Source organism: Strongylocentrotus purpuratus, unplaced genomic scaffold (genome assembly GCF_000002235.5).
Source record: "Strongylocentrotus purpuratus isolate Spur 01 unplaced genomic scaffold, Spur_5.0 spur5_scaffold_9, whole genome shotgun sequence".
In the NCBI taxonomy this organism is placed as follows: Eukaryota; Metazoa; Echinodermata; class Echinoidea; order Camarodonta; family Strongylocentrotidae; genus Strongylocentrotus; species Strongylocentrotus purpuratus.
Window position 1 is genome coordinate 18,034,621 of NW_022145615.1, and position 13,447 is coordinate 18,048,067.

Consider the following 13,447-nt stretch of genomic DNA (forward strand, 5'->3'; position numbering starts at 1 on the left):
GTTTACTAGTCTGCACATTATAGTGCACCTCATCTAATCTGTATTTAAAACGTATTTACAAATCTTGGCCCAAGACACGAGTGTTTCAATTATACTTTTGCTAAAAGACATATACATATCTGTTCTCTATATCGTATGTCTCTAATAGAGATAAATCAGGTTTTATATCGTATGTAAGAGAATTCCCATGCAGGGAATCGTTGAAAATAGCTAACGCCATATAATATATTTCTACCATGAAAAAACAGATATGTGTGACGTCAAAAGGGATATATCGTGGATATACCCCTTGACGTCACACACCAGGCGTAAACAAAAGCCCACTGATGCGTATTGGAGTACAATGCGCTGATAGAACTGGGTATTAAAGGTACTTAGTAACATTGCGATGGTTGATTTCACAAATCTGTTGAATCAGGATGCAAAACACGTAAAATTATGTGTGTATGTATGGATTATCCAACTACAATGCCCCAAATCCGAAATTAATTCAAGCAATATGAAGATTTTCAACAAAGTTCAACAGGTTTTCGAACGGGCGTCGATGGGAGGCGCTTGTGAATCTAAATTCTCCCAACCATTTTTGAATTTTCCAAACCGTTTTTCCATGAAAAAAAGACATAAAACCAGGCTTTAAAAAATCTGTCAACACTTAAATGTCTGGAATGGAATGTAGAGCCATTTTATTGCTTTGTGAGATTTCCATTCACCTAAAATGTAATTAAATTGTAATAATATAGTTGGGAGAATTAAGGAATCGATCGGATCAGTTTTTCCCAATTTGTACCATGAATAATGGTCCGTTTTCGCTCAAATATTCAGATTATCTTTAATTGTACATCTAGCATTGAATTCACTACCTTAGCACCACTATCTCTCATCTGAACAATGTTACAAAGTCCCTTTAACTCTTAAGCTGCCACCCATACAATGCACCAAGTGCCACAGTGCTAATCCCTATTGTGCCAGCCACCAATCTCCTGTGTGCCAAGTTAATTTTAAGGTTGGTTCAAGTGCGTGTTATTTAAATCTTTACAGAAAACAAATCGCTGAATTACTCGAGAACAATGACTGTTATTACATATGCTTGCTAGCGTGCACAAAGCAGAGTAGCGGTGGCTCGCTAGCATGAACGAAGCAATCAATTGATAGCGCGCTCGCGTGCACAGAGCACTATAACAATAGCGCGCTAGCAGTGTCATGGCAGGATATGAGTTAAGGTGAAGGTTGTGAATCGAGGTTAACCCAGAGCTGCGAACCTTGTACGACCAAAATAACAATGATGGCAACAAAAAAAAAGGAATTCATTATTTTTAAAAAACATGCGCAACAAACTTCCAATGCAGAAATGTCCATTCCTCATGCTGTTTTTTTTCTCCATGTTAGGACCTATAGTTTATTTACAAGTAGGTATTTTGTTGTTGTTATTTTCGTATTATCAGCGTTTCATTCTGTTTGAGAATATTTTTCTCTTCAAGTATGTTTTAACTATAGTTTTCTATTGAATTTGTGATAAAAATAACATTTTAGGGCATAAAAAATAAAAACAAATATTAATAACAAGGGAAACGCTCTCGGCGGTCTCGCCTGCATTTTTTACAATCGGAATCTGATATGATGAAAAATTGAGGTTGGTACATTATTTATAGGCAGGGTGGCCCATTAGCAGGCCCACCAAAATTAAACCCTCTGAATATAATCAGCCTTTTGAAGTGAATATTGACTAAGAATCGTCAGAAAAATTATTTACTATAATTTGTACCAAGATTGATAACTTTAATGGAATATGAACAAATAACAAAAATTGATTTATTAATTCTCATATTAAGTTGTGAAACATAATCCAAATCTACTGACCTAAAATGACCTTTGACCTGGGATTTGTGTCAAAAGAGTTGTGATATTTGATAACCCTCGTGTACAAGTTTCAGGGAATTTGAACAAACACTTTTGAAATTATGCTAAAAATTCAAAATCTTGATGTCAATGCCACAAGAAAGACTATGTTTGCAGACCTGAAATTACATTTGACCTTGACTTTGTCACCTAAAAGACTAATCACATGATTGATGATGAATGGCCATGAGTGCAATGGTACAAGATTTTGCACGAGGTGAAAGATAAGAGACGCTATATTCAATGAGGCGCAGCCGTTCAATGGTACTTTTTGCGCATGACATGTGATCAAGAATTGACCAATGAGGTTGCAAGAATCTTAGTAGGCATTGTATAATACTTGATAACCCCTATGTTCAAGTTTCATGGAATAGGAATGTACACTTTCACAGTTATGATAAAAATTCAAAATATTATATATATATAGATTAATATTGGTTAAGTTTTGATGTTGATGCCACAACATAGTCTAGTTTGTTGACCTGAAAGACCTTTGACCTTAACTTAGTGACCTGAAATTCTACTCACAAGATTGGGGATACTTGATAACTCTTTAGTCTAAGTTTCATTTAATAAGAACTTATACTTTCAAAATTATATTAAAAATTCAAAAACTTAACCTGGGGTTAAGTTTTCGATGATGATGCCACAACATAGGCTAAGTCTGTTGACCTAAAATGACCTTTGACCTTGACTTTGTGACCTGAAATTTGTCTCACATGATCAGGAATACTTGATAAACCTTTAGTCCAAGTTTCATCAAATAACTTTCAAATTTATACTAACAATTCAAAAACTTAACCTTAGGTTAAGTTTTTTTGATGTTGGCACCGTGGACGCCGTCACCGGAAAAGCGGCGCCTAATTCTCGCATTTTGCTATGCAGGCGAGACAAAAATGATTTAAAAAACATATTTTATGAAGAAAAAATGTACCAACGTAATTTGGAGGGAAAAACGGAATGGTTGGCAACCCACAAATTCTGGAAATTTTCTTATAATTATTTCATGTCTTTTTAGTTTGGATAAAACTGGTGATTTTATGATATTTTCAGCTTGATAAATAGTTTAACCCTTTAGTTTTTTAAAGCTATTTTCCATTAAGGAGTTTAAATCAAATAAACCATGCACTCACTTCAAGGCACCGGTGTTAATCATGGATGTTCTTCGGCGACAAGCATATTTACGATTTTCTTCAAGGCTGTATGTTTCCCTCAGAAAATAGTGCTATACCAGTCGCCTCAGAGCATTTATAATTTCACCCAAAGCCTCTTATACTGTTTTCACACTGGCAAAATTTTGCTTAACCCCTGACTATAGGTGGGGTTAAAGGGGGGTCTTAGCCCATCCTTTAGTCGGGGGTTGAGCTTATTCCACTTTCTGTTCAGACACGTATTTACCAAAGTGGGCTAGCCCCACCGACAGTACGGGGTTAGCTGGCCCTGCAAAATAGCAGGGCTAAGCCGCGATTGTGGTGCTAACTCCGCAATTGCGGTGCCAAGCTAATGAATGAGAGCAGAAACAAAAAATGGTTTGGTACTACGCGATGGAGTGAATTAATTAATATTCACGCTATACAGCTACATGTAGTATGGGGCAAAGGAATTGCAGTGAGAACAGCATGTCTTATTCCCGGATAGAGGCTTAGTACAGGACTGAAAAAGCGTGTGTAGAAAGCCAAAAAAGTTAGTCCGGGATTAAGGATAGTACCGGGCTAAGCAAAGTACGGGTTAAGCATAACAAGTACGAAAAGAGTATCAGTGCAACTGCAAGGTAGATCATATGCTTTGTCCCTTTAAGTGCTAAAAGTTAACATTCGTTATTCCACTACACTACAGGATAAACAGGTCTGTATATATTCAATTGGAACTACACAATAACAGCACGCAGTAAAATGGAACACGAAAAAAATTAATATTTCTAACCACAATGATTCACCCTTTGTGTTTCTAGTTTTGCACAGAGAGAGAGAGAGAGAGAGAGAGAGGGAGAGAGAGGGAGAGAGATGGAGAGATGGAGAGAGAGAGAGGGAGAGAGAGAGAGAGGGAGGGAGAGAGAGGGAGAGAGATGCAAAAAGTGACCTTACAAAGAAAGCACTCAATCGGAGCATTTCATATTGCATTGCCAGTAACTGTATAATTACAACAAACAATAAACTCAGACTCTCAAAGGACGCATCAAATAAAACGTGACTCTTTCATAAATTAAAAAATTCCTTCAATGAATTGGAAAATATTTGCAAAAAGCCACCTACCGGGTAACTAAAAGATCAGTTTAACCCCCTCCTTCCTGAGGGCTTTTAATTAGTCCATCGACTTATGTAAACATGATTCTCTATTGAATTCACTCCTCATCAGCACTTCATTACCAAATCTATTTCATATCTTAAGCCTAGTCTGCTGAATAATGAGATGTTTTTACAGGGAATTCAAGAGCTGACACTTGGACTTTAACCAAAAGTTAATTTAGGTTTAACCTAGTTGGGCTCCTCCAAGTTATGGGCATGAGTATAATCTTTAATACAATAGCAGTGGTCATACGGGACATGACCTGTAAGACCAAAAGACATGGAAAGGTTGCTGCAGAAAATTATGAAAGCTCCTTCATCATCGCGGCGTCCAAAAAGGAAGCGGGCGGGGACGCTAGACATGAATATTTTTTTTAATGGCCTTATATGATCTGATCATCCCCAAAAACACCTGATACAGGTATGGAACATGGACATTTGTAGTCAAGATTTTGTCTGTTTTTTAAATATATTTTTTATTCTTCAATCATCTATGTCCTCCTCCCTTCCACAAAAATACAACCGTCAAAAGGTAAGGATGAACAGTAAGGACTGTCTCCATTTTAGCGTTGAGGGTGTGTTTTTTTGTCAGCTGATTGGGTGTGTGCGACAAGAAAACAGTCTAGGCAGTAGACTAGGAAATATAAAGAAAATGATGAGTTACCATCAACAGAACTTCCATATCAAATGATTACAATCATCGCAATTGATTTTAAAAACAAGTAACATCTGCAGCTTCTCATTATATCAGTACTCAATCTGAAGAAAAATATCCCAATGAGACCATGATCGGCATGATGCAATCCATGTTTTTGTATCACTACAACTTGTCACCTGACGATCGGACCAATCAGAGCAGCACATGTGGGTTGACGTGGCAATACCAGCAAGAGTACCTTGTATTTCAGTGTAAGAGTTTGAATTACTGTGGGAAGTGACAGATCTAAGCTTCAACTGTGCACAATCCTGTCTTTGAATGTAGATCTGACAAAAGAAATGTTAGAATATGCCAGGGAGTGTCTTTGTAGGATGCTCATCATGTGTGACATTCATTTTGTGAATACCGTACATTAAAGGTAATACAAAGTTTTGGTAAGGGGTCATGAATTCAGTTCAAATGAACACATTGGAAGCATATTCGGTCCTACAATATTCAATGATCGTTGTCGCGGTTGAAATCGAGTCTGAAGTTAAGAAATTGTAAATAACTAACTCTTTATGTCGTATGGCTCCCTCTCAAGGTCAAGATATTAATTAAGCTATAAAACATTGTTTCTTGACTAAAATCGACCGATCAGCTATTCCTGTTTGGAAATTATATATGACAACTACATATTCTGAGATTTTCATGGTCCCAGCTACCATTGTACGGCCGTAGGCGCTATTTCAAATTTATCAAAATTTACCGGGAGCACTGGTAAATTTTTATATTCAATTTTTCTCAAAAGCAGAAGTGTTTTGGAGGCTAATTTTTCTTGTGCTTATAATACATCCACAGGTGCATCCAAATATATTAAAATTGTAAAGAATCACTATCCACCAAATTTTCAAAATTTCCCAAAACTTTGTATTACCTTTAATGTGCAGTCACATGTAAGGGTTGTAAGCCATAAAAAATGGATTTCTAGTGTCTCGTTTCCACCCACTGTCTCCTCTTATCCCCGCCTGCCTCCATTATTTGGTTGTTTGTTGTTGACAAAAAAGTAGCTTTCAAAAGTCTCAATGGGAAAACCCTGTTTTTTCCCCCTTCGTTTCATTTATTATTTAACTCGCTCAGCCAAAACGACTGTATTTTGGAAAGTCAGTAAACTGGATAAATAATTACAAATTTTAATACCAACAAAAAGCCAGTAAAAAAACAAAATAAGCTAAACAAAAAACAAAGGAAACCATATTAGGAAAGGGTAACATATCAAAATAAGAAAAAAGGAAAAAGAAATTGAAAGGAAATTATTATGATTTGCCGAAAAATATAACTAACAATAACAAATCAGAAGTAAATAATTAACAGAGAATCTTATAGTAAACCGAGAGTCTATTGACTCTCCACCCAATGTTTAGCCCCATCTATATCTGCTTGAAAACAACTTCTTTTTTTGGGATCACTTTTGCTATTACTGGAATATTAAACCGATATTGATCTGTAATTGCTTTTCCCTGGGAGTTTAAAACACATGATATTTTCAATCAAAGTGGTACAATTCCATGAGTCAAAGACTTAATGATTATGAGACCAGGGAGGTGAAACACAGCTGTGGTTTGGCAATATATGGTGCAATTATCTTTATAAACAATGCTGAGATCTCTTCTGGACCTGTTGCTGTTTTTTGTCAGAAAAGTCTATTAATTTCTTTGAAACATCAGCAAAATTGAATTTTGCCAGCGTTAACATCAGAATAATAATTCATATACATCATATTTGGAGAAGGAAAAGGAGAAGTAAGTTGAGATTTTTACCAACTGAAACAAAATAGTCGGCATTGAATTCGTTCAAAATTTGTTTCTTGTCATAGATAATTTCATTATTGATAAGTAACCGTGGAAAATATTGCAAACTTTCTTTTTAGTAGGTAATAATAGCTGCATAGATGAAAGTAGAGTATTGCTATCAGAGCTGTTTTTAATACAATCTCCAACATAAGTACGTTTTGCTTTCCTAATGACAGCCAGCCAGCGACATCTTTTGACGTTTTGGCAGTATCTTTGGCAGCATTTTTATCTTTAAAAACAGATCTAGGATGCTTTGATTGATCCATTTTATAGTAGTCTTATTCTTGATTATTATATGTTTAATGGGTGCTATGTCATCCAATATTTAATTTGATTACCGGTAACTCTCAAATGTTCCATACCACTTTTGGGGGTAAACATTATCTTGTATAAAATCAAAATTAATAATGTATATTCAATAACATTGTGCATAGTGTCAGGCTTCACTTTTGTTTTAATTCCTCATCAGTCTATATTTATGAATTTGATTTAGGCCTGAGTCATGTCGGGATTTTCATAAACCGGGTCCCGACGGCCTTGCACCGGTCGGGACCCGGTGTCCCGAAATCAGCTCGCAGGATTTGTCACTTGCCTCTATAAAAAGCGCATATCATCAGTATGTCCCTTAAAAGTGACATTTTTATCAGTCAAATAAATCAACACATGCATACCTCGGCACAGATTGGTATATTCTTCCATTTGACATTATATTCATCCATGTTTAGTGCCATTATCGTGCCTCTAAAAGTAAAAAAACTCGAGCAAAAATATAAAGACTACAATCGAGCCGCCATTTTGATTTATGCAGGTTGAATAAATCTGGTCAAAAAATATGAATGTTAGAATAATAAAACGGCTTTCTAAAAAATTCTTCTGTACAATATACCGATCATATAATATTTTAAAGACAAAAATAAATATTTATCTCTTATTTTAAACATCGCATGCTTTTTTTTAAAAGCTGAAAATTACTTGGTAATCACAAGAAGTTTCGATACGAATAGCTGTTGCAATGCAAGTTCAGACTAGTCTCGGAAAAATGCGCAGTGCTCCTTGTTAGCTATAATGCGTGCCAGAACGAACCCAAACAAAGACGTGATCGTAACGAGAAAAAATCATTAAAAACTACGAGAGCACAATTGGAAAGACAACTACTCAAAATTATCGTAAGCAGATACATAACTTGGAGGAAGAATACAATAGTTGTCCAAGAAAAGCCACATAAATAGTGATATTTAATGAGTTACTATAGGTACAATCATTATCGGAAGGGCCTGCTGCAATATATCTAAACGTGTTTAAATTGAACACGAGGCAAATACCGCCCTCTACGGTAAAAAGCAGTATAACAAAGGATTCGAGTATTTGCAGCAGGCCCCTTGCGATAAAAATGTACCCAGTTACTCCTCGATTATCACAATTTCTGTGGCATTTCTTGGGCGATTATTGAATTCTTTGTCCAAGTTATGTATCTGATTATGGTAATTTTGAGCAGTATATCTTTCTAATTGTGCTCTCGTAGTTTTTAATGATTTTTTTTTCTCGTTACGATCACGTCTTTGTTTGGGTTCGTTCTGGCACGCATTACAGATAACGAGGAGCACTGCGCATTTTTCCGAGACTAGTCTGAACTTGCCTTGCAACAGCTATCCGTATCGAAACTTCTTGTGATTACCAAGTCATTTTCAGCTTTTAAAAGAAGCATGCGGTGTTCAAAATCAAAGAAAAAATATATATTTTGTCTTTTAAAAATTATTCGATCGGTATGTTGTAAAGAAGTACTTTTTAGAAAGTCGTTTTATTATTCAAACATTAATGTTTCTTTCAACCCGATTTATTAATTCTGCCGAGAGACCCGGCCAGTACAGTAGCTAGCTAGCAGCTGGCAACAACAACCCCATGGGGCGAACTGCTTTGCAACCCATATTTATATCAGCAGTTCGGATTGATTCTGGATGAGCTAGAATACGATTGGTAACAATTAAATACTTAAGTTTTAGGGTGGATTGATTTTAGTGGTGTGCAAAACTGCAATTTCTTACATATTTCATTATTTTTTTCGGAGCGCCGGTTCTCAAAAAACGAAACCGGGACCCGACGGCAACGGTCGGGTCCCGGTGTGATCGACCGTACCGACTCAAGCCTAATTTGATTACAACAAGGAAGTTTTCCTTTTACACAATGAATGTACCATATTAACATACAGTTCTTCTCTTGGCTGAATTTGCTGGGAATTGTTCAGATCAATCAATAAACAAGAGTTATTTGTTACACAAGTTGGTTCCATTATAATTTGCTCACATCTGAAATGAAATATCTCAGAGAGCTGTTTCGCCTACTACTGTACTTGCTGTTTGTTTGCTTCATATTACACAGAATGATCAAATCTGTTCTAGTTCCATCGATCATTTCAAGGTTGTATTTAAATTTAGTAAACAAGTCAGAATTCGATGAGGGTGGTCTGTACCAAGTTACAACATGATACATTTTTTTGCTTTTCATCATGTACATGTACTTCTATCGCAATAATTTCTAGGTCTGTTTGGCATGAATTCAGGTTAAACTGCATGTAAATAAAACTTCCTGAACATTGGTGGTGACTCCTCCAGCTGATCAGTGTCAATCTCAACATTCACAGGTGTACCCACTTCTGCAATTTCTTTGTCACATCTGGATTAATCTTATTAATCAATATGAAATTAACAATAGTGTTTTCAATTCATCAAAGTCCATGCATTTCAGTAAAGAAGCGATATTCCAGTGAACAATCTTGGGACCTTTAAAGGTACTATGTCCCATTTGCAAGCCAAAATATGAAAAGGTTAAATTACAACGGCATTTGAAAGTAAATACTAATTTAGAACTTCCCTAAATAAAGGGGGTCTTGAAAATGTCTTTAAGTGGAGAAATAACGACTATTACATGTAGTTGTCGAATCGACTTAAGAGCTATAGAGCCAGTAAGTAATATTCTGATTTTCAGACCATTGTACCGAATGGTCGTACGTTTTATGCTGCGCAAAGATTCAATCAGTTTAATTTTGGCCATTACAAGAAGTGGGTTATTGATGTAGACAAGGCTCATGTACCCTTTACAGCTCATTTTATGTACTACCAAAGAAGAAAAAAGCCAGTTTGTCACTCAATAGTGTCCGACAGTGAATTCTAGCAAATAAATGAGTTTCCTTCATAATTTGAATATTAGGACACTGCTAACATTTAAATTTCACAGATAGGACATACATGACATATTCATAATTCCTGCAAAGTTCTACAGAATTTGATGTTGGCTGCAAAAGAGACATAGTACCTTTAATGGATGTATAGGATGCCAATGCTCAACAACACATGTCTCTTGCATTTCAGTTGCACTGTTATATTGAATTCGCTCTCTGTCTCATTAAACCAAAAGAATAGGGATATTATGTAAAAAGTGAACAAAATGGCCATTGTCGTTACCCTATATTGTCATTACTCTATATTGTTGTTACCCTAGTTTATTGTTGTTACCCTGTATTGTCGTTAGCTATATCAAGGCACTGACAGAATTAGAGCAAAAAATTGAATCTCAAACCGATGAGAGAGCATTAAAAGAACATGAGTAGATCCTCATGTGCATTATCATGGCATGTACAGTAACATTAGCTCCTTATCACAGCATGATTTCTTTTAACTGATCAATGAATGCAGTTAAATGATGCTTGCTGTGTGATAGGCATTATACATTTATTATAGCTGCATTTACACTGCAGCCAAAAATCATTGGTTTTTCTCACATTCTGGTGTTTTGCTACCGGCAAACACACAAAAAATCAAAATCCACCTTTGGATGGGGATTTTTTTAAATGCCTGCCGAACTTTCACCGAGTTTTGCAGTGTAAAAGCTAACTTCGGTAAGATACCCATTTTTTCCGCTAACGCAACTTTCCTCGCTTCCGTGCTAACACATGCCACGCACTAACGAGTGACACATCTATGAACATGACGGACAAAGCAAGAGGACGAAATATACAGTTCCTCAGGTAGACAAAGGAAAATCCTTTCACTGCTATTATGTAACATGTATAGAACAGGTGAATATGCATCTTTATCTACCTGAGGAACTGTATATTTTGTCCTCTTTCTTTGTCCGTCATGTTCATAGTGACATACGCACTTCTCATTAAAAATTCAATATGAGCAAACTTTGTCCAGTAGTGTAAATGGTTGTAAAAAAAATCAAGGATTTTTCAAAATGGTGTTTGAGATGTGTAAATGGGCCCAATACATAAACTATAAAAAGCATCACGGGCCACTAAGCTCATCAATCTTTATGAATTGAACCCATCCCCGAAAGTAGCTCAACCGCACTGTTCATTTTTCATGTTTGATGGGCATTGGCCATTCATAATACATTTATACGAGCAGACGACTACAGAGAGAGCATCACGGGTCACTAAGCTCATCTACTCTATGAATTGATCCATTCCCAACAGGAGTTCAACCACAACGTTCCAGTTTTTTCTATCACGAATCTACACTTTCCAACAATAAAATTGTTTGCATAGGACTCTAAGAGTAGCTTCTAAAGTTCACACGCTACTCTTCATTGACTATTAAAGGGTATGTCAAAGGAAACATCTTTCTCCACTATACCATAATAATAATACCCTGGTATTTCTGCTTATATAGCGCTTAATACATTGGCAAGTCCGAGTTTCTTAGCGCTTTACAGTTATTACCCCCGGGCGTCCGATTCTGGCTTGCCCGCACACAATGTATGCACTTTCTCCACTCCCTGGGGAGCATTCCAGCAAGAGCTACTAGGCTCAAATTGCTAAGCATATTGCAATGGCTTTCGCATCCTACCGGGTACCCATTTAACACCTGGGTGGAGAGTGGCAAATGTAGATCAATGTCTTGCCAAAGGACATTAGTGAAACCTGTAGTAGAGGAGGATACTAAGAATCATTTGCAATTTCTCATTTTTATCCTGTCAGAAGAAACAATTTGCTTTAGATATAATGTTGGATCAATAAAAGCATGATGAAAGCCACCGATTGGAGACACGTACGAAGGAATTGAAATACCTGCCTAGCTTTGAATTGGATACAGGGAAGCATCATATCAGTCACAAGCTGATACTGACTGAAATTTTCACTTGCATCAAGGCATTGTACTCCGCAGCTCCTTTATGCCACATTACCATGGAAACAAACAATGTTTTTCAACGATAACGGGCTCCACGCAAACAGAGAATGAGCACATTGTGAGAGGTTCTGAGTGTATGACTCTTAACTGCCTTTAGTCACAGAAACTCTTGAATTATGTAGCACTCTCACTTTACACTTCACTTCAAAAGCATCATTCAACAAGAGCTGAAGCAAGCATTGTCAAATAGGCCATTTTCATAATGTAATCACATTTAATGCACAGATCTTTGTTAAGTGCCTCGTTACAAATTATTTCATATCCCATTACACATAATTGTATTTGAATAGGCAAAATGTGAATTGCATGTACATTCTGTGTTGTTAGGTAGGACAAACTATATTGTTTGTCCTACCTACATGTAGCAACCATTTAATTTACCATGTACATGCATGACTCACACAGAAATAGGTCACTAAGTCACTTTCCTATTTTTTCAGGATTAAAAATGTGGAGGATACTGTAGAGGGTGAATTTGAATAAGGATTTAGTGGATAAGGTGGGGAAAGGGGAGTGTATTCAGCATTATTTGAACATTTTACATGTTTTCTGAAGCAAAACCTGGAATTCTAAAGTCTAGACACAAGGTCACACGCCTGTGAGCATCAGAATATTTCCAGTTTGATTGAGCTTTCAACCATCTCAAGCTGCCTTAATCCTGTACCCAAATGTACACAACTCCATTTTTTTTGGAAGCCCCAAAATATGTCAGAACCATAGGAACAAACAGAGTAGAGAACAAAAGGAACTGGGATGTACACGTAGGCGATAGGAAACAAAACAACTACTGTAATGTAGGTGTATGGGCCTACATGTACATCATGTGTTTGGAAACTTGGGGAGGGGAGGGGAGGGGAGGGGAGGGGAGGGGAGGGGAGGGGAATTAGTATTTAAAAAAAAATTATTGTAATGTTTTCATATCTGTTGAAGATAATGTACTGATGGCTTTCACAATCGGAGTGCCTCACGTATGTATAGATACATGTGCATCTCCATTGACCTCTCAACATTAATGTTATATCATTGTCTAATACCTAAGATCTGCTATCCTATCAGATCAGATTTATTCCTGCAATTTTACCTGTTAATGTACTAACATTGATATGTATGTATCAGAGAGTAATTGTGTACTGTAATCAAAATTTTTGGGGTGAACCTTGCTCTTTTCAGAAGAAAATACAGCAGTGTTTATATTTTGGCTTTGGAAAACTGAATTTGACCTGTTTGAGTTTTTATTCCTTTTACCTGCAGCATGTATTTTGTTCATTTTTTAAAATTGAAAATAACAACAAAAAAAGGCTTGCAAATGAAACTGCTTTTCATTAGACAATAAACCAATATCATTTCAATGTTCTATGTGTTGACTCGGATCTGTTGAGTATTTTGTTTTCATGAAACCGCGCAGTTACAAGGGTTCCCAGTCAAGAGTACTTCACACACATGAAGCTGTTGTATGGCTTTAAATTGTCAAAATATCCAAGATGTGCTCCTAATGAAATATTTGTCTATTGTTTGTGCCATGTTTAACTATACTGGTGAGTGGTGACATTACTAATTCACCAATAACAAATTGCCATTAATATAGAA

The 13,447-nt window shown here is 36.3% G+C and overlaps 1 protein-coding gene across 3 annotated transcripts in view; it reads right to left on the minus strand.

Moving 5' to 3' along the window:
- LOC757107 overlaps positions 1-13,447 on the minus strand; it is a 75,092-nt gene that overhangs the window by 17,437 nt on the left and 44,208 nt on the right. The window lies entirely within an intron of this gene.